The sequence below is a fragment of the Staurois parvus genome, unplaced genomic scaffold (genome assembly GCF_062004578.1).
Source record: "Staurois parvus isolate SC_StPar_1 unplaced genomic scaffold, SC_StPar_1.0 ptg000101l, whole genome shotgun sequence".
Taxonomy (NCBI): Eukaryota; Metazoa; Chordata; class Amphibia; order Anura; family Ranidae; genus Staurois; species Staurois parvus.
Genome location: NW_028317897.1, coordinates 1390894 through 1418245, shown reverse-complemented (window position 1 = coordinate 1418245; position 27352 = coordinate 1390894). Strand labels below are relative to the sequence as shown.

Sequence of the window (27352 nt, the reverse complement as noted above, 5' to 3'; positions counted from 1 at the left end):
GAAACTGAAAATTCGTATTGCGAAAAAAAATTGTAAATGCATTGAAAACCAATTAATCCATTCCGAAGGTCAGAAAAAAGTAAAAAAAAAATCTTAACTGTTCAAAACTCTTTATAAAATGCACTTTAAAGGCACGGGGCCGGCGCTATAAACCTCCCAGGTGCAATGCATCCTGGGGAAACTTGCTTCATATTGCGAAACAAATTCATAAACTGAGGCATTATTTTCAATGGATTTTCATTCGGAAACCGAAAATTACGTTAACTGAGGTGTTTGTAAACCGAGGTACGCCTGTATTTAATTATAAAGGTCCTGGTGTCCAGGTGAGTGTCGATCCTTACACGTGGTGTTTATCACATGATTAACATAAATAAAACTATAACAAATAAATGAACAAAAAGCATATAAGAAGGTGTATAGAGGGTGGTATACACTAAATGTTAAATGCATGTCCATAAACCAAGTCCATATAATCCTTACTGATGTGGCATTATTAAGCGCAATTTGATTTCTCTGAGGTGAGAGTTCTGTGAGCACTGAGGTGACACCGCCTGCATGGTTGTAGCACTTATCTAATGGTGTGGGTTTTGAGCACATGAAGAAGCAAATGAGCTGTGAAGAGTTGGATTGTTCACAATATCACTGATTATTTCACATTATATGGACTTGGTTTCTGGACATTCATTTAATATTTATTGTATACCACACTCTATACACCTTCTTATATGCTTTTTGTTCATTTATTTGTTTGCAGCGCAGCATTGTTTTATTTATGTTTATTGTTTAGTTGTGGGAACTCAATGCTATCCGCAGCTCCATTTCACTGTTATTAGTCTTCACTTTTTCTTTTTGTTATTCACTAGGTAGCGCAGGAGATTTTTTTTTATTTTGTTTATCACTTGATTGATTCCGGATCACTGAAGTATATTTGTCGGGTAAAGCACAGAATTAACTGGAGTATATGTTCTCGGGTGAAGCACAGAATTAAATTTTTGGATCACTAACACATTATTTATTATGAACTATTTAATGGATATTTTGATTTTCTGACTGTTTCATAAATATTTAGTTTATGTATTTGAAATGTTGGCAACACTTTACCAACATAACCAAGTCAATTGGTCTGCAACCCAGGCACATGCAAGTTAGAAAACAACACAAAGCAGGGGTGCTCAGATAATATATTGTATAGAAAAATGCTAGACACCAGGCTGCTTCACTACTCATATGAACATGTATTAGAGAAATAGAATAGAAACCAAAAAGAAGCACCCTGTCATAGCAAAAATGTAAATGGTAGTGGAATTGCATTGAAGTCCAGAAAGCCCAGGCATAATAAATGTTAAAAAAGTCATAGTTTATTAAAACCACAAAGATGGTTGCATTGTAAAGTAACATTATTCCCATATGGAAGAAAAATATATTTGAAATATATTTTTTAAATATTATTCACAAATATATTGCCATATATTTGAAATGCTACAATTTTGGCCATATTCAATATATTTCAATAAATATATATATATCCTGAAAATCTACATTTTTGGAATGCATTTACAAATATATGTAAAAATATATTTTTTTAATATCTTCTTCAGATTTTTTTTTAAGATATAAAAAAGTCATTTTAACATATATTTTTACATATATTTGTAAATGCATTCCAAAAATGTAGATATGTATTTTTAAAGACATACAGTATATTTGAAATGTATTTTAAAAAATATTTTTCATATATTTTGTAATAAAAATGCATTTCAACATGCAATATTTGGGAAGTATATTTCAAATATATTTTTCTTCCATATGGGTTGCCACATGCCATAAGCCAGATACCTTTGATATACCATATATAGATCACATAAGAGTGTCATAACAGCACATACAAAGCTGTCACCAATGTCTGGTTCCACATACAGCAGTATAGGAAGTCCTGCCAGGTAGGAAAAAGCAGAAAGGTGATTCCGTCAAAATTACAAATTATAGATCTTTATTGTACTGGTATGAGGGTTAAGGGATTCTCTTTAAAGGAAGAATTAGTAGGATTAGTATTAAAGTGTGCATCCGCTTGTGTAGGACACATGACTACAGGGTGAGAACCATCTCTGGCAAAAGTCTCCAGGTCTTTAGCCGCACAAAGGTGCCATTTTACAAATGTGACAGCGGGTGCACTGTAGGCCCTAGTGGAGCACTGACAGATTGTGCAGTGGGCTAGAACGCTTTTAGAGAGTCTAAAAGTGGGCTACTTGTTGGGTTTTCTTGAAAGTCAAACTTTCACCTGTAACCTCTAGAAGTGCTCTAAAGGTTGGATGTTTCTAATCTGTTCTAGAGAGGAGGAGAGCTTGATACCAAGGCCAGTGTCTGAGACAGGGAACGAGACCAGCACCAGTGCCCAAGACAGCAGCGTCCGAGGCCCTGAAATAGGGGATGAATTCCACGCTAATGTCCAAGGCCCACCGAGACAAGTGTGAGAGGCCCTGGAACAGTTGATAAACTCCACGCTAATGTCCAAGGCCCACAGAGACAGAGGAGTGCCAGGCCCTGAGTTCCGGGTACGAGCCCAGTGTCTCGTCCAGATTAATGGCAAACCGACCGGCCAGGAGCTGCAGCCAATGAGCGTGGGCTACCCTAGTGAAGCATGCTTCTCAGATCCCCTACAGCTTTGCAGGTCAGTAACCAGGCCTAAACCTAGTAGCTCTTCCCCCACTTTGTGTATGTTTGCCCCATGTTGGCATTGTGTCCACAGTAGCATTTGCGTTGGCAGAGTAGGACTGGCCAAAAGGGATTACTGTGACACAGTTGGCCATCTTAAACATGTATTGCAATATGTGTGAACTAAAAATCCCTATTTTTATTGCAAAGTTTGCTGGAAAGGAGATGTAGCAGTGTGCAGAGGGTTCTTCCTGGATCTTCCCCTGTCTTGTGTGGTTCACAAAGGTGCCATTTTACATCTGTGAAGGCGGGTGCACTGTAGGTCCTAGTGGAGCACTGACAGATTGTGCAATGGGTTAGAACAACGGACTGAATCTATTAGGAGTAGGAACAGAAAAAATCGGAGATTATTCTATCCACAATTGCTGAACTTGTGGGAGGGAATCAATAGTGGTGCCAACAGAATCATCTATGACAACACCATCTGTTGCTTGTATCCCATGGCAACCACTAGGGGGATTAGGTGGATCCCCAATGGAAGCCATGATGGGGGCATTAATATGTGAAACCGGATAACTAATAACGGATCTGGTAAGGACTAGGATGAACATTATTAATATTACAGTTATTGCCTTGACCAGACCCATGCTTAGAACTGTTGTTGATATGATGGCAAGATACCTTTTTCTTATTGGGGAGGCAATGAACGCCTGGCACCACTGTTTGAATTAAGTCCTATTGGATTAATAGGGCGTGTTCAGTTAAAAATACGCCCTTGTAATCATGTAGGTCCCTATCCAATTTGGCAAATTTCTTGTGTACTAGGTTATCCTCAATTTTTTTCATACTGTTTGTTAGTAACTTTAACTATTTCTCAAACAAACAGGAGGAACTAAAATTGTTGACCTCTAATTTCCTAGTTTATACTAATTTCTTAGCTTGTTCTAATTTTCTCCCCCTTTGTTTAATAAAAAGTTGAATCCACTTGACAGTACAAAACTCTGCAAACAGATCCCACTGTTTTTTCAGATCATTATCTAAAAACTGCATTGTTTTTAAATCCTAAAACCCCTAGGTGTAATATTCAACTCTAAATATTTCTCAAGAAAGAATTTATCCCACCACTGGACACACTTGAGCCATTTGGCATTCTGCAAGGAGAAAAAGGCTCTCCTCATTTTTCCTTCATACTCCTCAGTGTGCGGTGGTACAGAGGGGACTAGACCCATTACGATTGAGAAGGACATCCAAATTGGGAATGGGACTCCCAGTAGATCTCCTGTAACTTGCCAACTGCAAGTTAGAAGATGTCAGAACATGGTCCAGTGCAACTGACTGTGTGACTCTCCATCATAGTGCTGCTACACAGCGGACATTCCGGAAATTAAATTGTCACACCTCTTATTTTATCCATGTATTGAATTGTTTGATTGGAGTTCAGCTTTAATCACAATATGTTTTCCAACTTGTCTATTCAGTTGTTCCCATTGACAGTGGCCAGCTGGTCATATCTGGGAGCAAAGCCAAGGATGGTCGCCCAATCCAACTGGATAGTGCAAACACCATGTCGTGTCTCTGGGTATTGTACTGTGGTAAGTATATCAGACTGATTCTTTCCTTGTTTCTAAACAGCGACACTCCTGTTTGATCTCTAAAGCAGATGTATTTGCAGCGTTTTCTCTCTCTTGAGTAATGAATGTAATGCAATCACACTTGCCAGCTCTGAGGCCTAATTGGATAACGTAATCCTATAGCCAGCATGTCTTATAGCAGCAATTAACCTTCCCCCCAGTCTCAGATGCAATCAACACAAAATGGTTTATGTCAACATATCAAGAGTTTTTTTTTTCTTGTTCAGAAAACAACTAATCTTATTAACAGGAGCTCCTATTACTCTGAGCTGTCAGGAAATGTGACGTTTGATATAGATGTTTACACATACTTTCCAGATCCTCAGGTTAAAAAAGCCAAAAATAGAAAACAGCTAAATCTTTCTACATCAAAGAAATGCCATATAATTACCTAAATTGTTAAAAAATTGGTGTGTTCTAAAATTCAGCCTAAGAATTTGATAGACTGGATGCATCAAATGTTGGTACCACTGTAAACTGCATACCAATTAGTGTTTCACATTTCCCCATGTTTTATCTCTTGAACAATGTTGCATAGAAAACTACCATCATTCTACCAGAAATCCAATGAACTTCATGTATGGTCTGACAACACCATGCCCAGCGTTATCAGCCCTGCCTGCTGGACATCAGCTCTCCACATGTCCTTACCACTCTCTGACCAATTCCACATACACATATTTATTTTTTTTCCAGCAAAATAACACCCAAGAGCCTGTCCACATGCTGTGTGTAGTAAAGGGGTTCTTAAGAGGTATAGTTCTGGCTTTATATCAAGAGGAACTGATCTCCAAACATCTGCCCCTGCATGAATTTTACAAACCTTGTGATGATATCACAGGTAGTAATAAAGGTTACATAGTTACATAGTCTGGCTGAAAAAAAGACAAAAGTCCATCCAGTTCAACCATAGAAAAAAAAAAAAAAAAGATTCCTTCCCGATCCCCCTAGAGCAGCGGTTCTCAACCTGGGGGTCGCGACCCCTTTGGGGGTCGAACGACCATTTCCCAGGGGTCGCCTAAGACCATCGGAAAACACATATTTCCGATGGTCTTAGGAACCGAGACACCGCTGCTGTCTCCGGCGATGTGTGGGCGGGATGATATGCTGCCCCTGTCACCGCCTCCTCGCCGCTGATTGGCCACCGGAACTGTAGCTCAGGAGAGGCACACAGGCGGCCAATCACCGGCGAGAAGGTGGAGCTTGGAGAGGAGGAGCCGAGCGGCAGCGAGCGGAGATCGAAGAAGATCGAGGGAGCTGCAGGAACGAGTGAAGAGAGAGGCCAGAGAAGGAAGACAGCTGACAGGTAAGTGCAAATTTTGCTGCTGCAGCCAGGTATGCAGGATGTAGATGGGAGAGGGAGAGAGCGAACCCAGGCAGGAGCAGGAGTCAGCAAGGTAAGTATCATTGGTGTCAGTGGAAGGGATAGTGCCCCATCATTTGTGTCACTAATACCAACGATGGGGCACTATTCCTCCCCCCACTGACACCAACGATGGGGCACTATTCCTCCCCTCACTGACACCAACGATGGGGCACTATTCCTCCCCTCACTGACACCAACGATGGGGCACTATTCCTCCCCTCACTGACACCAACGATGGGGCACTATTCCTCCCCTCACTGACACCAACGATGGGGCACTATTCCTCCCCTCACTGACACCAACGATGGGGCACTATTCCTCCCCTCACTGACACCAACGATGGGGCACTATTCCTCCCCCCACTGACACCAACGATGAGACAGTATTCCTCCCCTCACTGACACCAACGATGGGGCACTATTCCTCCCCCCACTGACACCAAGGATGGGGCACTATTCCTCCCACTGACACCAATGATGGGGCACTATTCCTCCCACTCATACCAATGATGGGGCACTATTCCTCCCACTCATACCAATGATGGGGCACTATTCCTCCCACTCATACCAATGATGGGGCACTATTCCTCCCACTGACACCAATGATGGGGCACTATTCCTCCCACTGATACTAATGATGGGGCACTATTCCTCCCACTGACACCAATGATGGGACACTATTCCTCCCACTGACACCAATGATGGGACACTATTCCTCCCACTGACGCCAATGATGGGGCACTATTCCTCCCACTGACGCCAATGATGAGGCACTATTCCTCCCACTGACGCCAATGATGAGGCACTATTCCTCCCACTGACGCCAATGATTGGGCACTATTCCTCCCACTGACGCCAATGATTGGGCACTATTCCTCCCACTGACACCAATGATGGAGCACTATTCCTCCCACTGACACCAATGATGGGGCACTATTCCTCCCACTGACACCAATGATGGGACACTATTCCTCCCACTGATACCAACGATGGGACACTATTCATCCCACTGACATCAGTGATGGGGCACTATTCCTCCCACTGACATCAGTGATGGGGCGCTATTCATCCCACTGACATCAGTGATGGGGCGCTAGTCCTCCCACTGCAAAATTACAGTTATGAAGTAGCAACGAAAATAATTTTATGGTTGGGGGTCACCACAACATGAGGAACTGTATTAAGGGGTCCCGGCATTAGAAAGGTTGAGAACCACTGCCCTAGAGGCAGTCGGATATTCCCTGGATCAACTTTACCTAGAAATGTTAGTATCCAGTTATACTCTCTGTATCTAAGAAAGAATCCAGGCCTTTTTTGAAGCAATACACTTAGCTGGCCAGAACTAACTTTTGAGGGAGTCTATTCCACATTTTCACAGCTCTCACTGTGAAGAAACTTTTCCATGTTTGGAGATTAAATTTCTTTTCCTCCAGACATAAAGAGTGCCCCCTTGTCCTCTGTGATGACCTCAGGGTGAATAGCTCTACACCGAGTTCACTATATGAACCACTGATGTATTTATACATGTTGATCATATCCCCCCTTATGTATTATACATGGAGATCATATCCCCCCTTATGTATTATACATGGTGATCATATACCCCCCTTATGTATTATACATGGAGATCATATCCCCCCTTATGTATTATACATGGAGATCATATCCCCCTTATGTATTATACATGGAGATCATATCCCCCCTTATGTATTATACATGGAGATCATATCCCCCTTATGTATTATACATGGAGATCATATCCCCCCTTATGTATTATACATGGTGATCATATCCCCCCTTATGTATTATACATGGTGATCATATCCCCCCCTTATGTATTATACATGGAGATCATATCCCCCTTATGTATTATAAATGGTGATCATATCCCCCCTTAATCTCCTCTTCTCAAGAGAGAATAAATTCAGTTCCTCTAATCTTTCCTCATAGCTGAGCTCCTCCATGCCTCTTATCAGTTTAGTTGCCCTTCTCTGTACTTTCTCCAGTTCTCCAATGTTCTTTTTGTGAATCGGTGCCCAAAACTCAACTGCATATTCCAGATGAGGTGTTACTAATGATTTGTACTGGGGTAATATGATATCTCTCTCTGGAGTCTATACCTCTTTTAATACAAGAGAGGATTTTGCTCACTTTACAAACCGCAGCTTGGCATTGCATGCCATTATTAAGCTTGTGATCTATTATTAACCTTCTCCACCATTGATTCCCCCAGTTGTACCCCCCTAGTATGTATGATTAATGCATATTCTTAGCCCTCAAGTGCAGAACCTTACATTTATCAACATTAAACCTCATTTGCCACATAGTTGCCCAATTACACAGTGCATTGAGGTCGGCTTGTAAGTTTAAGACATCCTGTAAGGACGTTATTCCACTGCACAGCTTGGTGTCATCTGCAAAGACTGAAATGGGATTTATAATCCCAGACCCTATATCATTTATAAATATATTAAAAAGTATGGGTCCCAACACTGAACCTTGGGGTACACCACTGACAACCCTAGACCATTCAGACTATGAATCATTAACCACTACTCTCTGAATACGATCTTTTAGCCAGTTTTCTATCCATATACATTAATATTTAGGTTGTTTCTTGTTACAGGAACAAGGTAAAAGAACAAAATGCTAGGATATGCTTTAGAAGGGGAGAGGAAGGGTTGAGGGTAAATTTTGGTAATGTCTGATCATACACTTAAAGTGGAAATAAACTCACCAATTTAAAAGAGAAGTATAGGTTTCTGGGGGAAAAAAATATACTTCTTGACCAATGACACCACAAAACAACTTATCCACACCTTCGATATATCCCGCCTCGATTACTGCAACTCCCTCCTCACTGGTCTACCGCTACACAGGCTATCCCCCCTTCAGTCTATTATGAATGCTGCTGCTAGACTCATACACCCTACCAACCGATCAGCTGCACCTCTCTGCTAATCACTTCACTGGCTTCCACTAACCCAACATAAAAAATTCAAAATACCAACCACAGCTTACAAAGCCATCCACAACACTGCCCCTAGCTACATCACAGACCTCATCCACAGATATCAGCCAAATTGCCCACTCTGCTCCTCCCAAGAAATCTTCCTCTAGCTCCCTCATCACCTCCTCCAACGCTCGCCTCCAGGACTTCTCCAGAGCCTCTCCCATCCTCTGGAACTCCCTACCATGCATGTCCAGTCAGCCCCCACCCTGTCTGCCTTTAGGCGATCTTTGAAAACTCACTTCTTCAGGGAAGCCTACCCCACCTCCACCTAAGAACTGTACTTGAATCACCTCCACCAGATCATCCCCCGCAGCTATCACCTTTTGTATCATCTCCCCCTTCCTTTAGATTGTAAGCTCCACGAACAGGGCCCTCACATTCCTTCTGTACTGAAAGTATTGTAATTGTACTGTCTCCCTTATATTGTAAAGCGCTGGTCAAACTGTTGGCACTATATAAATCCTGTATAATAATAATAACTAGAAAAGCTACAATTTCTGGGGAAATTGTGTGAAGTGTTCTTGCCTCCACTAGTAGTCTACAACTGGAGTGGGCAGAGTAACTGGGTGGAGTGGCTTGAGTAACTGTTGTGTGGTTGGAGTGGCTGGAGTAACTGTGAAAAGGTCAATGGTCGGCATGAGTTGCAAACAAATGGTCATATTGTGAAAACTATCAGGACCATGGCTTAGCCGTCAACATTTGTAGTGGCAGCAGGGATAGGTGAACGGTTTGATATAAGATTTGTGTAGGACAGTCACTGGCTCTCTGCTCACTGGAGCCCCAGGCTGTGAATGGGGCAGGAGTGGCTGGCTCAGGCTCTCAGTGGTATGCTGAGCCAACTGCCATTTCAGACATCTGAGTGGATCCCGATCATATAGTCAGGGTCTTTTCAGAGCCGGGACCAGTTCTGTGACGTCAGCCAACATCGAACTTTAGCCCTCTGTTGGCTGAAAACAGGTCACAGGAGAGCAGAATAAACTGCATTCCTGTGTTCCACAGGAGAAGTAGAGCCAAAAAAGTTTTGGCCATACTTCTTTTTTAACTGTTTCCCAAAAAGGACAGGTGGGTATAGTAACACTTTAAATAACAATGAAAAAGCTTTAGGAAGAGAAAAGGTTTGTTTTAAAGGCTTATGCCCCATACACATGATAAGAAAATAATCTGAAACATTTTGCAGAACCACTGATCGAACAATTTTCTCTTCGTTGATGAGCAGGATGTTTTAAACACATGGCTTCTGTCATCTTCCTGCACGGATCAGGTGCTGTTCTCTTCTTCCTCCTCTGTACGGAGTGCATAGTGGCTGGGCTGCAGCTGTAAGGAACTTGGATACCATTTTATACAGGAAGCCCCTGAACCGTGGTAACGTCTCACACTGGATTACTGAACAGATCTGGAACAAATACACAAAGCACACCAAGATTCAAAGGAGTACTTATTTTCAGAAACCCTGTGCAAGGATCCAGGCATCATACTAAGATGTGGAAGATTGCATTAACAGGTAGTTCCTTCCAACCAGCCCCTTTTGAGGAAACCTCTGGTTACCTGGATCTTATTCATCTTTACTGAGTCCTGTCATCACGCAGAAGGGAGGATTGCCCAAGGTGACCAGACCTCTGACCAGACCTCTGAAGAGGAATTTTATAAAACGCTTATATACTTTTTTTTCTGGTGAGTGCGCATTTTTATCATTTCCCACGGAGCACCACCATTATCCAGTATATTCACCATTCACTATTCATAGACTTTATGGACATTTTTCTGAATTTATTTGATCTAATATTTAATTTTTTAACGCTGCACTAGTTTTTATCATCAGGATGTTTTAACTGATAACGATATTGTGAAAGAAAAAATCCGCTTGAACAACAGTGAAAAATGTTGTCGTTTTGCATACAAACAACCGATTTTCTATACGGTGGTATGACGGTCATACGAAAAAAATCTATCAAGCGCTATCATGCTTGAGAAGAAACAGAAGATGACCCGGATGTCCGTGTCCAAGGAATCTTCGTAAACACGAACGAAAAATCCAAATGTTAAAAGTAGATTGGCCTAATGAGATAATAAAACCAGAATTCTGCAGATTATATTTTATGTATCACTATTTATGTATATAGATAATGTAATAAACGATATTATACTCACTGCTGGTAATTGTTGTGTATATCGCTCGTTCTGGCCGAAAGGGCGTGGCTACAAGGTCACATGCACACTGCATCACTTCCACTTGTACGGAAGACTTCAACACTATGTATTGCCTGATGAACAATTTTTTTTAGATTGGTTAATGTAGGCCATGATTTCGACCAACGAACGAACGCCTCTCGGTCGTCGGATGACCCATCGGTCGATTTTCTAATCGTATATTCCCACCTTAAGTTTACCTTTGGGACCATATTTATTGATACTCCCATAATTAGGGTGTAACATAAAGCGTGGTCTCATTTACCCCCCACCCTCAAACCACCCCTTACTTACCTAAATTGGAGGTGCTTTCTTCTCAAGTATGCTTTTCTAATTTAGCATGGCTGTGAATGCCTCTGCCTGCACAGCCATGTCATCCATTCACAGAGATCTCTGAATGGAAACTCTCCAAGTCATATCTGCCTCCACGGCAGGGGGATTTGTAGATCGCACTTGCACAAGGGCAGTGATTTTGTCACATTTATAGTCCATTGTTTACTTCCTTCAGCCCTATAACTGTAGGTATATGAGGTGGTATCAAAATGTTTCGATAATAGTTTTGTAACACACCAACAGGTGGCATCACAAGGCTGCACGCACAGTTAAAGGGAGCACCGACCTTCATAAGTCAGTGTGCCAAAAGACATCGTCGCCAAACGTACAAGTGGCCCATTCTTAGATGTGATGGCTGCATTTGTTTTCTTCTATAGACTTCTTTTCTTCTATTTTCATTTGGTGATCCAGCCAGCAATTTTTTTTTTTTCAAAAACACAAGCTCTCCACCAGAATGTATCAGTTTACATGGATGAAACAAACCATTTAAATTGGGAATAAACTCCCTTGGTTGATTTTCCCTACAGGTAAGCCTATAATAAGACTTACCTATAAGTACAGTAAATATCTCCTAAACGTGCACCGTTTAGGAGATATTTACTGTAGAAGCAGCTGGTGATGTCCCTGGCGTATGCGCTCTGAAGGTAGAGCATACCATGCCGTTCTTTCAGAGCCCTGTGCTGTAATCAGTGATTCCTGCGTGGGAGTGACATCATCACGCCTTGGCCATTCATACCGCCAAAGCCCGCAAACCTGGAAGGAAGACTAAGTGAAGATAGAAGTGCCTACCATGCTGACAGAGTGCTGCTGGAGGGCTTCACTTTCAGGTAAATCTGTCATAATATGCTAGCATGCACCAGGATGCAATTTTTTTTATTGCTGCGGTTTACTACTGGCTTAACATTAGAAGGGTTGCTTACAATGATCAACTTTGATTTATTTATGTAAAACCTTTATCCCAAAAGAAACAAAAAATGTTTGCTGTAACTGATTATAAAGTGTGACCTGGAGTTTGGCTTCAATTTGGTATTAAATTCAAATCTGCTAATACGTTTATCACTACCCTTCCCCCACCTCAGACTGACAATGCTGCTGCTTGCTGTCCCTCCTGTGTTCATACATCCAGAGGGGTGTGTGACTGGTCAGATCACCAAGTTAAAACAGAGGAAAGAGAGCCTAAAAAAAACTAATGCAGTCACCAGGTCTAACAATTGGTAAGCTGCATTATATTTGTTGGGGTTTAATACTGTATTAACCGCTTCCCATCTGTACGTGATTTTGATCTTCCAGGTATGGGGGCGCGTGCAAGCCGCGTGCGCGCCCTACCTGCGCTGCCATGCGCAGCCACGGCTGTCAATCACTGGGTCCCGGCCAGGGATTACTTGCAGGCACCCGGGTGATTGCTGAGCATCTCCGACCGGGGGGGGGGGAGAACTGTTTGTCAGCTCCCGCACACTGCTTTGCATGCCTGTACATAGCACAGGCATGCAAAGCAGTGTGCTTACAGTGAAGCACAAACATGGCCCAGTATGTAAAACTGCACACAGTTAACCCTTTGATCGCCCCACATGTTAACCCCTTCCTGTCCAGTTCCATTAGTACAGTGTCAGTGCTTTTATTAGCACTGATCACTGTATTGGTGTCACTGGAGATGTCAGTGACACCAAGTCAGTTCCCACCAGTGTCAAAATGCCTGCCGCAGTCCCACAGTCCCGCTATAGGTCGCTGATCGCCACCATTACTTGTAAAAATAAGGAATGAAAAAAAATCCCAGTATATATACCGCCATTTGTAAATGCTATAACTTTCACGCAAACCAATTAATTTACACGTATTGGGATTTTTTTGTCAGCAAAGACATGTAGCAGAATACATTTTGGTCTAAATTTATGATGAAATTTGATCTTTTTATTTTTTTTACTGGACATGTTTAATAGTAAAAAGTCCAAAATATTGTTTTTTTTCTCAAAATTGTCAGTCTTTTTTCTTTATAGCGCAAAAAATAAAAAATTCACAGGTGATCAAGCAAAAGAAAGCTCTGTTTGTGGGGAAAAAAAAGGACATACATTTCATTTGGGTGCAGCGTTGCATGACTGCGCAATTGTCAATTAAAATAATGCAGCGCCGTAACGAAAAAAAAGGCCTGGTCAGGAAGGGGGGTAAATCCTGTGGAGGGCAAGTGGTTAATCACTGGCAATCTTAAAAGAAACTGATGTGAAAATGCTCTTTGCCTACCTGAGCCCCTTGCTTTGAATTCAACAAGCTTGACAGCTTTGCTACATGAATATTTGTCAGATTTAAGCGTGAGCCGTCCAGTGATGAAACTAGCTCAGCATTGGAGGTTTTTTGACATATTAGAAAAAATGAAACATGCACACCCCCCCTCCTCTCTAGATGCCAGCCTGCAGCAGTGTGCTATCCACAGAGCATTAATGGAATTGGAATCTATGTTTTGTTTCTAGCTGCAGTCCAGTTTTTTTTTTTTGCTCTTTCCCTTGCGGTGACTCTGATGTGACAGCCTGTGACACCTCTCATTCTCTAAGTGGGGAGACATGCTCTTGGCCAGCTGCCCCGAGTTTTTTAATGTTCCATGTGTTGCAACAAGTAGATATCCCGTAGTGGAGAACTGTGCCAGCTATTGAGTGCAGTGTTTTTACAATACAGCTAATGGCTTTATTGATGGACACAGAAAATCAAAGAAGAGTTCTTCTAGCAGATTGTGCTAAATAGTTTGGTAAAGCTGACCTGTCACGCAGTAACTGCTTCATCTCCGCAGTATGTCCAGATTGATTCTGGCCATAGGGATTTATGAGATCAATTTTATTTCAATTAATTTCTAGGTTTTTACAGTATGTTACTAAAATTATGTTTACATGTTTTTTTTAAAATATAAAATGTTTGTTTTTTTACTATAAACTTTTAATACAAGGTGTGCCCCTGACAAAGGATTTCCATAGCACTACAGGATTTCTAAAGAGAAAACTGCTTAATTACAGACCATACATTTTAGGATGACATTTCAGATGGAGATGTCTGGAGAGGGCAGGAGGGATGTTGAGAAGTCACTAACTCATTACTTTTCTGTGTAAATTTCAGCTTGAGCTATTAATATGTGTAATCAACAAGTGTTTTCAACAAGGCAGATAAGTATAGACAGGTAAACAGGTGAAAAGGAAAGCCTTAAAAATTGGAATACAAAATATGCATAAATATTGTTCATATTTGCAGGTTTAAATCATATTTTCAAAAACATCATTTTAGGCTTTACCATAATACATTGAGTAAACATATCCAAAATCACATTGCATTCACTTTAAAGTGTTACTAAACCCAGGACCCTGCGTTCACTATTTCTGGTCTCCCACAGTACACACAACATGGAAATGCAATTATTTTAGTAAATATAAACTCCTAAATACCTTTTCTCATGAGCAGTTAGAGCAGTCTTCTGACTTCTATCAGTGTCCAGCCAAGCACTAGCTAAAGCTTGTAGAAGGAGTTTTCTTTCTGCTCTAGGAGGATGCAAAACCCCTGACCCTCTGTCTGGACAGTGCTGATTGGCCCTGTGCTGATCACATGCACTCCACCAAGATAAAAAAAACTTCTCTAGCAATACACACCAAACTGAGTATGTGCAAGATGCCTATGGTTCAGTCTGTCTTATGAGGAGATAAGAGGTGGTCATTTGAAAAAGGGGAGGAACAAAGAAGAAAGGATCAAACAGCCTTTTTACACACTGCAGAGGATTAACCCCTTAGGTTCCACAGTGAGTATAACAAGCATGCTTTACTGCATATACAGACAGATTTTACTGTTGTGGGTTTAGTAACACTTTAACTATATTTTCACTTCTCTCAGATCCCTTCATTTTGGTGTCTAAAAAAAATCCTGTGCAAGTATTCAAAACCTGCTTAGGGCACAGACACATCCACCTCTCGCTAATATGACAATAACTGGGCCTGGTGATTGACCTCCTAGGCAAAGAGTTAAAGTGGAACTAAATAATAATTTAAAAAATCTCAATGTACATTCTCAGCATAGTTTGGTGCCAGAATGAACTCCCAATTGTGTGCCAACCAAGATGGCCAAAGATCCTGAACCTAGAAGAAGGCCGTGTAAAGATATCAATGCTGCAAAGGGAATGAGAAGAGGGGAGTTTAGTTGAGGGGAGCACAGAGAAAGGTATGCATGCATTTTTCATGGTGCCTGCCGTCAAGCGGACCTGTTGCTTTCCCAGTCCTGGAAAAGTGCAGGTTTGCTTTTGAAGCTGATATTGTCCTATGAGCAAACAGTCCTAAAAAAATATAAAAGTTAAATAGCGAAGGGTTGAGTTATATGCTATGTCAGATCAGGTTGGATTTCAAAGTAAATATATGCAGGGCAGAAGAGGTTCACTTAAAGCGGAACTACACTGCATCTGAGCACCACAAACCAAAAATGATATTTAATTCATTTTTAATATCCAAAGCAAACTCACCCATCCAGCCATGTCTCTGTGCTTTGTTTTGCTCAGAAATCATTTTGGAAAACACACCATGGCATTTCTGGCAGTGGCCATCTTGAGTAAGGGAAGATGATTCATGTATTATTTATTTCCAGGAATCCATGTTCTCTTAGCTCAGGCATAGGCTGAGCTGAGAACCCTCTCTCCCCTCCCAGACTGGCCACTCCCCTCCACTGTATACCACCCACTGCTCCCCCCGGTATATTGCTCACTGCTTTCCCCTTCATATACTTCTTCCACTGTATATTGCTACCCCCACTGTATACTGCTCACTTCTCCCCCCACTGTATACTGCTCACTTCTCCCCCCCACTGTATACTGCTCACTTCTCCCCCCCACTGTATACTGCTCACTTCTCCCCCCCACTGTATACTGCTCACTTCTCCCCCCCACTGTATACTGCTCACTTCTCCCCCCCACTGTATACTGCTCACTTCTCCCCCCACTGTATACTGCTCACTTCTCCCCCCCACTGTATACTGCTCACTTCTCCCCCCCACTGTATACTGCTCACTTCTCCCCCCCACTGTATAAAGCTGCACTGGCAGAGCTTCATGCCCATGCTGCAGGAGGCCCATGCAGCCTTCCAGTCACTAGGAGCAGCAGCAAGGGGCTGCTAAAGAACTCCCCAAAATATTGCTGGCGCCCACTGGTGGAACTACTAGGGTTGCAAAGGTCACAGTTGCGACTGGGCCCTGGTATTCTGTGGTGGGCCCCGCAGCAGAACATGTCAAAGAGTCCTGCATTGGGACCTTAATGAAAGGAAGGACCCCGGGGCCAGAAGTCAGGGGAGACCTTCATGGTTTTTTATGCACCAGGGCCGTGAAGGTTCTAGTTACGCCTCTGCTCTTATCCATCTTTTTTCTGCTGCCCCTGTCCTCTCTCCCGTGCCTTCCCTCCTCCCCTACAGTGCTACCGGGTTTCCCCTTCCCCCCTCCCACCCGCTGGTGCAGGGAACCTGAGCTGCTCAGTCTAATTTTTTGTCCCAGTCCGGGCCAGGCTGGGATGTATGACATAATTTGCCTAGGCATGGAAACCAAGAAGTAACTGAAGAAATGTTTATATATATATATATATATATATATATATATATATATATATATAAAAGACACAAATGAATTGATAATACATCATTAAAGGATAAGTTTATTTTTGGAACAGCTATTTTTATGGTGGATCATGTAACTTGTTCTAGCTCCTGCACTTTCTCCCCCCGACCCCACCCACTCCCTGGGACAGGGCGGATCTTCTACCTGCACCCAAGGTCACAATTCAAAAAGAGTGCGGCCATACGGGGCTCCACCCACCCGGCTGTATCATTCAATGTAGTTCTGTGAATGAACTAAAAGGAACGTTGGCCACCACGGCTTGTAGTTCTCAGTGGTGAGTGGTCTTGTAGTTCATTGATTCTTCCTGCCATTCAGTTACTGCAAGTTATGGGCAGACAGCTCATTGAGTGTCTGCAGAATCCTGGCATTGCCCCCCGCAATCTGCTACTTGCAGGTGCAATGCCTTACCGGCTGCTGAGTAAAGATAATAATTGCACATTTTTTCTACATACAAAAAACATGTGCATTTATTATTTTTTCACAAAAGGTGAACTTATCCTTTAAGCTTATGATTACTTCACACATGTCAGTGTTTCTACATTTAGATTTGAATTAAAAGACTTATTGCACTTAGAGGCGCTTCTCTCCTTTTCTCATCTACAGAAGTTGCTACAGCTTATTTGGAAGCCTTGCCCTCAGTGCCACACGGAATCCTACGCTCTTCAGACAGTAGCCACTAATACCACCATCACCCATACTACCATTTCCTAGGACTTTGCAGTGTTTGCGCTGTTACAACCCTTCCTCATTTTATCCTTTAAGCTTGACTGCACTCTAGTTCAGCTACAGCATGATGAGATTTTAAGTTAGTTTTTGTAGTGCAACATCACGTGTTATTTATGTATTTTTTTGTAGGAGGAGACTGGATTTTATACATAAATCTCTGCTAAAACACACTAAAAAAGAATGTACATCTGTTTTCCATGTGTTTTTGGTGCGTTTCCATTGGAGTCTATGCGGCCAAAATCACACTGCAACTGCACCAAAGAAGTGCCTGTAGCTTTTCAAAAGCCATGCTGCAGTTGCCCTGTATTGATGTGAGTGGGCACCATAGAGAATAATGTGATTTCCATTGTCAGTGTCTATTTTCCTTTAGCAAATCAATTCCATTGTCTTCTTACATATCAAAAGACTGGAAAAACATTTCATGCAGTGAGCATTCTGCTCATGTATTTTTTATGTCTTGTATTGAACTGCATTAGGTTGTTATTGTTTTGTAGTATGCTGAAATCTAGTGGCAGTTTCTTGCCACTATACCTTGTTTACAATGTGATATTGGTATTTTCCACTGTATTCCCCTTCTGTTTAGCACTAGTTAGTTTAGTCTTAGCTAGATCCTCCTAACTTCTTCAACATTCCTTCAGTCAGTATTTGTTTTTCACAGAAACAGGGTTCAGGAAAGTTATTGTCTTCTTATACATCAAAAGACTGGAAAAACATTCTCTATACTGCACTTTACTGAAGTAAAATTGCGTTGGATACAGTTTTGGATTTTTCTTCTTCTTATGGAATAGATAAGCTGCTTTTGGATGGTACCACGTCAGCAGGTGATCATAGTGTTTGGACTGACTGGGTCTAAGGAGGTATATCAGTGCATATAGTTGCATTTGAAACAGAACAAACTGCATGAGAAATTACACTAGAGCAAAGGGGGAGTAAAGGTTTTTTATAAAATATAAGCAGCAGAAGAAGCGGTAAGAAGGAAGAGGGAAAAGGGAAGAAGCAATACAAGGAGCCAATCAGCTCATGAGCATGATAGTAAGAAGATAAAGAATGACAGAGAGCTGAGCTCATCACTGTGCTGCTTCTCATTTCACTGTCCAGTCACAGGTGGATCAAGTCCAGGACAACCTGGGCTCATAGGAAGTGAGTTATTTGGTGCTGGCCATCAGACTGAGGATATCCAGTGGCAGAAAACAAGCGCTTTAGGAGTAATCTCTGGAGCTTACAAAGGGTTCCCCCTCGTAACTACCAGAAACTGAAAGTAATGGCACTAGAGCAAAAGAATAGTAAATACAGTATGTGCAGCTGGTGAGGGAAGTTATTTGAACCTGCTGCTTTGCATTGAACTGGCAAAACACGGGTTCACTTTAAAGCAGAGCTAAAGTTTATATGATTATATACCCCACTCTCTACTTCACGGCCTAAGCTGCTACAAAAAACTGTTTAATACTTTCTTGTCTGCAGCTACTGGCTTACTTCATCTGCCAATGCCTGAAAACACCCAGCTGCTAGGAAAAAACAGAGTCTATGTTCAGTAATTGGTGGGCTCTGCCTGAACGTCACCATTCGGTGTTGGCAGCTGAAGGAAAGGGCCAAGCTTTGGGTCTGCTTTTAAAAGCATCTGTCATGGGAGAAATACATGTCCTCCCATTGCTGATCTCCTTCTGAATATAATAGTTGCCTGGGTGTTCCTCAATTCAATTCTTTCTGAGTTACTGGCCATGAAATAGCATGCAGCAAATGAAGCCTGTGTGGTGATTTAATACAGCCTTAAGACAAAGGACCAGCATGACATCTAAGCTGCTTGTGAGATTGGCTATGGCACGACAGATTCCCTTTAAAGAAGGTGACAGGTCCTCTTTATCAAGCACAGTGTTAAGTGTTTATCCAGTGAAGAGTAGTTATGATTCAACTCTAAACGTGGGTGAGAACGTCATGGGAAAAGTGCGTGGATGCCTACCAGACATCAGTCTTCTGATTATTCATTTATGAGTAATTTTCTCTGAAATATTCATATTAACTGATAAAATTTGTCAGCCGGCTTTCTATATATAGAAAAATATCACATTTTTGTTTTGATAGATCAACGGTGGAAATGGGATACTCTCTATTTCCCAGAAGTGTAATTAGGCATATTCATAGTCTGAGCACATACGTTTGGGTAACAACTTTACTCTTACATTTAATATTCTAAAGAATAAAGGATAAGTACAATTTTGGGAACATGTGTTACATGTTCCACCCCTTTTAAGCATGGAACATGCAACATGTTCCCAAAGCTGCAGCCACTGCCCAATACCCCCTCTCCCTGTGACAGAAGTTCCCCAGGAGAAGTCACCTGTGCCAGCTGTCACTTTATTAAACAGCGTGGCCATGTGGGGCTCCACCTACATAGCAGTGTTCTGTGAATGAATGAACTACAAGTACCGGCAGCCTTAGCGGCTGTCAGCTTGTAGTTCTCAATGAACTACCACGGCGCTGTTCATTGAGTCTTTCTGTCAGTATATCTGCTTGCCCGTACATCCTGTACGGGCAAGCAGATATACTGGCACATCTGCAGGAGACCTGAATAGCACCAGTGATCTGCTAATCCCTCGTACAATGCTTTACAGGATCCTGCAACCAAAAATAATAAATGCACATTTTTTTTACCTGCAAAAAATGTGCATTTATTATTTTTGGACAAAAGGTGAACTTATCCTTTAAGTTCAACCAGAACTGGTATTTCTGGTTTTGTTCTCAGGGAGTTAAACTACTCCCACCGTCCCTGCTGGATTTTGTAAATTTTGTATTATATAGAATGTATTAGGAGGATCTGGAACAAACAAAGGAGGACAGAAACAATCAGGAACTATGGAAGTGAAATCTATCTGTTGAAGTATCCAAGTGACACAATATCTATGGGCAAACATTTATTATACAGGATTTATATAGCACCAACAGTTTGCTCAGCGCTTTACAATATAATGGGAGACAATACAGCAACAATACAGTTCAATACAAGAGGGTTGGGAGGGCCTTGCTCCTTGGAGCTTACAATCTAGGAACATTTATGAACACCTGACCATCACACCTTTATAATTCTGTTGGACATCTCATTCAAAAACTATGGACAATTATATGATGTTGACTTCCCTTTGCAGCTATATCAGCCTCTGCTCTTCTGAGAAGGCTTTCCACTAGATTTTGGAGTGTGTCTGTGGGATTTTGTGCCCATATGTAAGGTCAAGTACTGATGCTGGATGAGAAGATCTGGCTCATAATTGGCATTTAAGTGCATTCTAAATGTCAAATACCTGACTATGGAGCCCAAGATGACGAGGGTGGCCTCTTGCGCAATTCCAGCCCAAACACCCCTGGTAGCAGAGACAAAGACTGCAGCAGAAGGGTGCAGGTGCCAGGATGCTGAAGCAGTGAACCTGAGCTTGGAAGCCCAGGGGTCCACCAAGCAGCTAGGCAGATAGGTTCAGGATTCCAATCAGGTTCCAGGTCAGGGACAGGCAAGAGTAGGCAGCATGCTGGCATTGAGGTACAAAGTCAAGAAGCAGAGTCATGGTCAAAAATCCCGGCCAGGGTTGATAACACATATCAGGTATCACAGGCAAGGTAAATCCAAAGAGAAGAGTCAAATGTAACCTGGGTCAGTAGCAAGATCAGCAGGTTTTCAGGAATACAGAACACAAGGATCAGAGCTGAAGACTATCCAATGACACTAAGCAGACCTAAAGTAAGCTGCCGTGCTCCAGGATCTACACATGCACAGGAAAATGAGTACGGCCAGTATGAGGTTCCAGAGTCTAAAGGTGTTCAGTGGTGTTGAGGTCAGGGCCCTGTGCAAGCAGCTATTGTTTCTCCACACCAAACCCATCAAACCATGTCTTTATTGAGCTGGTTTTGTACACAATCACACTAGATCAAGAAAGGGCTCTTCCCAAACTCTTGCCATAAGGTTAAAATTGCACTATTACCTAAAATGTTGTTGTATGCTATAGCATTAACAGTAATATCCACGTGAAATACCTGAACTTAATAATTTGGAGGTCAATATACTTTGAGTAATATAGGGTAGATGTGATGGTCAGGTGTCCACATTTTGCCCATATAATGTACAAGAAGCTGGAGCAAACAATGTACCCAAGTATGTGTTACGATGGGACCCTTTGTTGATACTGAGAACAGCGTTGATGTAATATGTGGTATTATCTCTGCATCATCCAGGACCACCTAAGAGAGGCCAATTCATCACTTGACTGGCCAGAAGGCATTAGAAAAAGGTAAGTATAAATTTACCAAAGCATAGCATACTGCTGGGGGGCAAGTGCTCAATGGAGCCCAAAATTGAACTTTAAACATGAAACTGCTGTGCAGTGAGTGCAGTGTGGTGCGGCTGTGGTAAAGACACTGAGGCCCGGATGCAGAAACAAATTTATTTGAAGAACCTGAAAAACAGTCACAACAACTCAGCGGGGAGAATGCCTGTCTGGGAAACTCACAGTCAATGCAGTGGAGAGCAGGGCCGATGCAAGGATTTTTATCTACATAGGTGAAGGTGCATTTTGGTGCAGCAATAATAACACCCAACTATTGTGTCAGTGGCTGCAATAATATGCAATAATAACCCGCAGCATTGGTGTCAGTGGCCGCCATAATAACCTTCAGCATTGGGGTAAATGGCAGCAGTAATAACCCCTAATTATTGTGTCAGTGGCTGCAATAATAACCCTCGGCATTGGTGTCAGTGGCCACAATAATAACCCCCATTATTGGTATCAGTGGCTGCCATAATAAACTCCATTGGTTTAAGTGGTCACCATAATAAACCCCAGAATTGGTGTCAGTGACCACCATAATAACTCTTAGTATCTGTGTGAATGGCAGCAATAATAACACCCAACTATTGTGTCACTGGCTGCAATAATAACCCCGGCATTGGTGTCAGTGGCCGCACAAGTAACCCTAAGCATTGATGTTAGTGGCTGCCATATAAACTCCAGCATCAGTGTCAACTCCTCCAAATTGGTGGTCAGTGACATTGCCATTCCACCCCCCCCACCCATAAATCCACTGGTGGTGAGTAGACATAGTATTTAGCATCTCCACATGCCACTTCCTCCTCCTTACCTGATCACACTCCCGATCTTCTCTTCCTCCTTCCAGGGCCAGACTTTCATTGGCGGGTGCTGGAAGACACAGGAAGATCTGCAGAATGCTGGGACTTGCTCTGTAGTGCGCCGCCCCTAGGTCCCCATACACAGCTTGGTGCTCACCATTTTGTCCCTGAAGGCTTGATTGTCAGACTACCAGTGCAGAAGGGGGCCTGCTCACCATTCCCCACAGCGATCAACATTCCAGCCGCACGATGAATATATTCTGGGGCGGCCCCACCACCTCCACTCACAGCTGGGATAGCAGCCTTTGAAGCTCTGATTACATCATTCATTGGATCCCAACTGATCCACAGTGGGTTCAGGCGGCAGAGGGCACAAGACTTCTGGTGCCAGGACCTGCAGATCACTCCCCAAGTGGCTGCGGAATGTAATTTTGCCACCCCCCCTTATCCAGGTGCCTTAAGGCGATAGTAGGATCGAACTGAAGACAGCACCTGGCAAGGAAGGTGGAGCGCAGCGTGGCCGTTACGACCCAAGCAGGAGTTTGCAGAAGCGTAGACCCTACTCTTTTCCAACTCATCTGGAACCTCTTACTGCCACTAGTGCTGTCCCTAACAAACTGAGTATCACTTCCTACACTAGCCAGTTCGCAAAAGCATGCTAAACCTGTGGCAGGCACTTAAAAAGGCTCTGCTTGACCCAAGATGGCCACGAAGGTCAACTGAATGCAGCGTAACCAACTGGAATTTTGCTCCAGGAGCCCAAGGAAACCATAAAAAAAAAAGTTTCTCCTAACTTCCTCTCCAACTGCAGTGCCACCCCAGTTGAGTGCAGTGGAGAAAGCAGACTGCACCTGCCTACAAACTGATCATGTTATCCACCATGTAGGACCTTTGGTTTGGTTTTGATTTGGAAAAACACATCCACAGCAGCCAAGAGAGGAAAAAAGTTGTTTGTATTATATCCAGAACACATGCAGGTAACAATCTATGATGATGTTTGACACAATTCTTTCAACATCTTTAGTGGACTTCTTTTTAGTTAATGATTTTTAACAATGGTAGAGTTTTATTTCAAATACCCATCTACTCAGGAACAGAAAAGCTTTGCGATAAGTTTTTGTCTGTTGATTGTGCTGAATACAGAAATAAAACAGATGGCAATAATAAAGCCCCCATTGGCTCTTCTACATGACATGAGTCCTGCTGAATCCCCTTTGTCATGAGTGTAATTTTGATAAACGATCTGAACAGCTAGAGAAAATAAGTAACATTAACCAAATCACTGGGGTTACTGCTAAGACCAGAATGCAGATATGAAGAGTGCCGGAACCAAAATGTAATTGGATTTCGTAAACTAAATGAAACAGGGCTTGTAAATAATGCAATCAACTTCTCCGTAATAGAGTGCCTGTACGTGGAGTCAAGTCATTAAAAAGTATTTTTCTCTTTCAAAGGTCTTAGAGAAAGGGAAGCCGATGCTGGACATTGGTATGTATTTCTAGTTAGAGTAAGGAATTTTTAAATCACACCTCCATCCGCTTTAGCTATTTAGCGGCGATCACGTTAAGGGAAGATTTTAAATTAATTTGTTCTACAGTGTATCACCAGCCAGGTTCTTAGGCTGATATCCGATGTGTTAAACCCCCAATGATTTATAGCTTGATACACTGAAAACAATATTTATGGGTACACACTCTCAGTAGCAGGGCTATCAATGATAGATAATAAGCAATGTATGGTGACTTTAAGAGGGGTAGGACAGTTGTGTTCTCAAATTGATTTGAATCAAAGTCAGCTAATATGTCACAGATGGATAATATTCCACTCACCTGCTCCACTGTATTTGTAAATGTGGTCTCCTTTTGCATGGACAGGGGCCCCCTTTAATATGGATTAAGATGGCTCTAAATGAGCTTCTGCAATATTCAGATGAGAAGTGAACTCTGTGGAGCAGCAGTAGTCTTTGGTTAGGCTCTGTATGGTTACAGCAGAGATCAATAGGTCGGGTCTCTGGTGGCTCTGGTGGTAGGCCTAAAGACAAGTCCAGCTCTAGCAGACAGCAACACCGATTAAGGCTTGCCGTGGCAGGTTGTGGCTCCCTTCCCAGTTCTCTGGAGCTGTCAGGCTCTGGTTCTGATTCAATGCACAGTATTTAACGCTCCCTTCAACACTGTCTCTCTCCCAGAAAGGAAATTCCACTCTACACACCAGCGGCTGTTCCCGCTCTGCCCTGCACTTTCCCAGGCTTTTTGGTTTATATGACCCCTCCTGCAATCAGGCACTCTGGGGTTTGTAGTTTACTATGTCTGTAGTATTAATGGCATCCCTTCCAGCTGGAACTACTATTTCCAGGGTTCAGTGCTCTCTTGTGCTCTCTTGTGTTTGGGAAAAAAGGAACATCTAGCAAGAATATTAACTATGACAAAACATTATGAAACCATGCACAAAATCACTGTAATAACCTGGGGGGTTAATCACCGCAAAGATCAACTGTGCTGACATTGACCTTAGGAGTAAATGTAGAAATACTATCTAAATATTTAAAGATAAAACACATACAGACATGGTTGACACCACATATCCAGCAACCTGATTTACCCCTTGTGCAAACTTTATAGAAGCAGCAGTCAAGTGAACCTTTATACCTCATTCACACAGGTGCTGAGTCCTGAAGTCTGTGAATAAGTCATGCGTTTATGTAGCTTGAGCCTCCAGGTGCTGTGTACAGGGAACCCATGTAAATGTATAGGAATGCAGCAGCTGCATGGACACAACCGCTCGTACCAATTTGAAAACGTGCTGGTGAGTGGCCCCAAACACAACCTGTCTGCCGTTGCAGCCACATACAAGGGGTGTTAAAGTCAAACCGGGACTTTTATATAATAAAGTTTATATAATAAAAGAAAAAATTTCAAGGAGTGGAAACTGCATTTATTATTCAACATATGCTACATTTATAAACTTATCCCAGCATTTAACTAATGCCTGGAAAGCTTTGGCTTATAAAGATTTGTCAGTATGCCTGAGCCATCCTAGGACAGCCTGCTTCACTTCATCATCATTGTGTTTACCATTCCCACAGAAAGATTTGTCTCTTGTGCAATTTCACGACAGGTTATGCGTCGATTATCCAGGATCAGGTGTTCCACATGCTAAATGTTCACAGAAATGACTGCTGTGGGCTGGGAACCACCACAGCCGGGATCATCAATGACGGATGTACGACCATCCTTGATATGTTTACCATTCAAATGTCATACTGCAGCTGAGCATCTCATCACCGTAATGTGTTTGAAGTCTTCTGTACATACAGTGGATATAAAAAGTCTACACACCCCTGTTAAAATGTCAGGTTTCTGTGATGTAAAAAAACGAGACAAAGATGAATAATTTCAGAACTTTTTTCATCTTTAATGTAACCTATAAGCTGTACAACACAGTAGAACAACAAACTGAAACCTTTTAGATGGAAGAAAGTAAAAATAAAAATTTTTTATAATATGGTTGCATAAGTGTGCACACCCTAAACTAATACTTTGTTGAAGCACCTTTTGATATTTTATTACAGCACTCAGTCTTTTTGGGTATGAGTCTATCAGCATGGCACATCTTGACTTACCCACTCTTCCTTGCACTCCAAATCACTCCAAATCTGTCAGATTCTAAGGGTATCTCCTGTGCACAGCCCTGGCTGGGCCATTCCAACACTTTCATCTTCTTCTGATGAAGCCATTCCTTTGTTGATTTGGATGTATGCTTTGGGTCATTGTCATGCTGAAAGATGAAGTTCCTTTTCATGTTCAGCTTTCCATCAGAAACCTGAAGGTTTTGTGCCAATATTGACTGGTATTTGGAACTGGTAATAATTCCCTCTACCTTGACTAAGGCCCCAGGTCCAGCTGAAGAAAAGCATCCCCAAAGCATAATGCTGCCACCACCATGCTTCACTGGTGGTATGGTGTTCTTTTGGTGATGTGCAGTGTTGTTTTTGTGCCAAACATTTCTTTTGGAATTATGGCCAAAAAGTTCAACCTTGGTTTTATCAGACCATAACACATTTTCCCACATGCTTTTGGGAGACTTCCGCTGTGTTTTTGCAAAATTTAGCCGGGCTTGGATGTTTTTCTTCATAAGAAAAGGCTTCCGTCTTGCCACTCTACCCCATAGCCCAGACATATGAAGAATACAGGAGATTGTTGTCACATGTACCACACAGCCAGTACTTGCCAGATATTCCTGCAGCTCCTTTAATGTTGCTGTAGGCCTCTTGGCAGCCTTCCAGACCAGTTTTCTGCTCATCTTTTCATCAATTTTGGAGGGATGTCCAGTTTTTGGTAATGTCACTGTTGCACCATATTTTCTCCACTTGATGACTGTCTTCACTGTGTTCCATGGTATATCTAATGCCTTGGAAATTCTTTTGTTCCTTTCTCCTGACTGATACCTTTTAGCAATGAGATCCCTCTGATGCTTTGGAAGCTCTCTGTGGACCATGGCTTTTGCTGTAGGATGTGACTAAGAAAATGTCAGGAAAGACCTACTAGAACAGCTGAACTTTATTTGGGGTTAATCAGAGGCACTTTAAATGATGGCAGGTGTGTACTGACTCCTATTCAACATGATTTGGAATGTGATTGCTTAATTCTGAACACAGCTACATCCCCAGTCATAAGAGGGTGTGCACACTTATGCAACCACATTATTTTAGTTTTTTATGTTTACTTT

At 42.2% G+C, this 27352-nt stretch overlaps 1 protein-coding gene across 3 annotated transcripts in view; it reads left to right on the top strand.

The window, feature by feature from the left end:
- Nucleotides 1-27352, top strand: part of LOC149467785 (carbohydrate sulfotransferase 1-like) — a 103856-nt gene that overhangs the window by 52085 nt on the left and 24419 nt on the right. Inside the window, exon 3 of one of the 3 annotated variants that reach the window (XM_089671202.1) lies at nt 2330-2668. The exons of the other annotated variants lie outside the window; for them this stretch is intronic. The gene's annotated coding sequence lies outside the window, so the exon portion shown is untranslated. The remainder of the gene's footprint in view (nt 1-2329; nt 2669-27352) is intronic. 3 annotated transcript variants of the gene reach the window in all.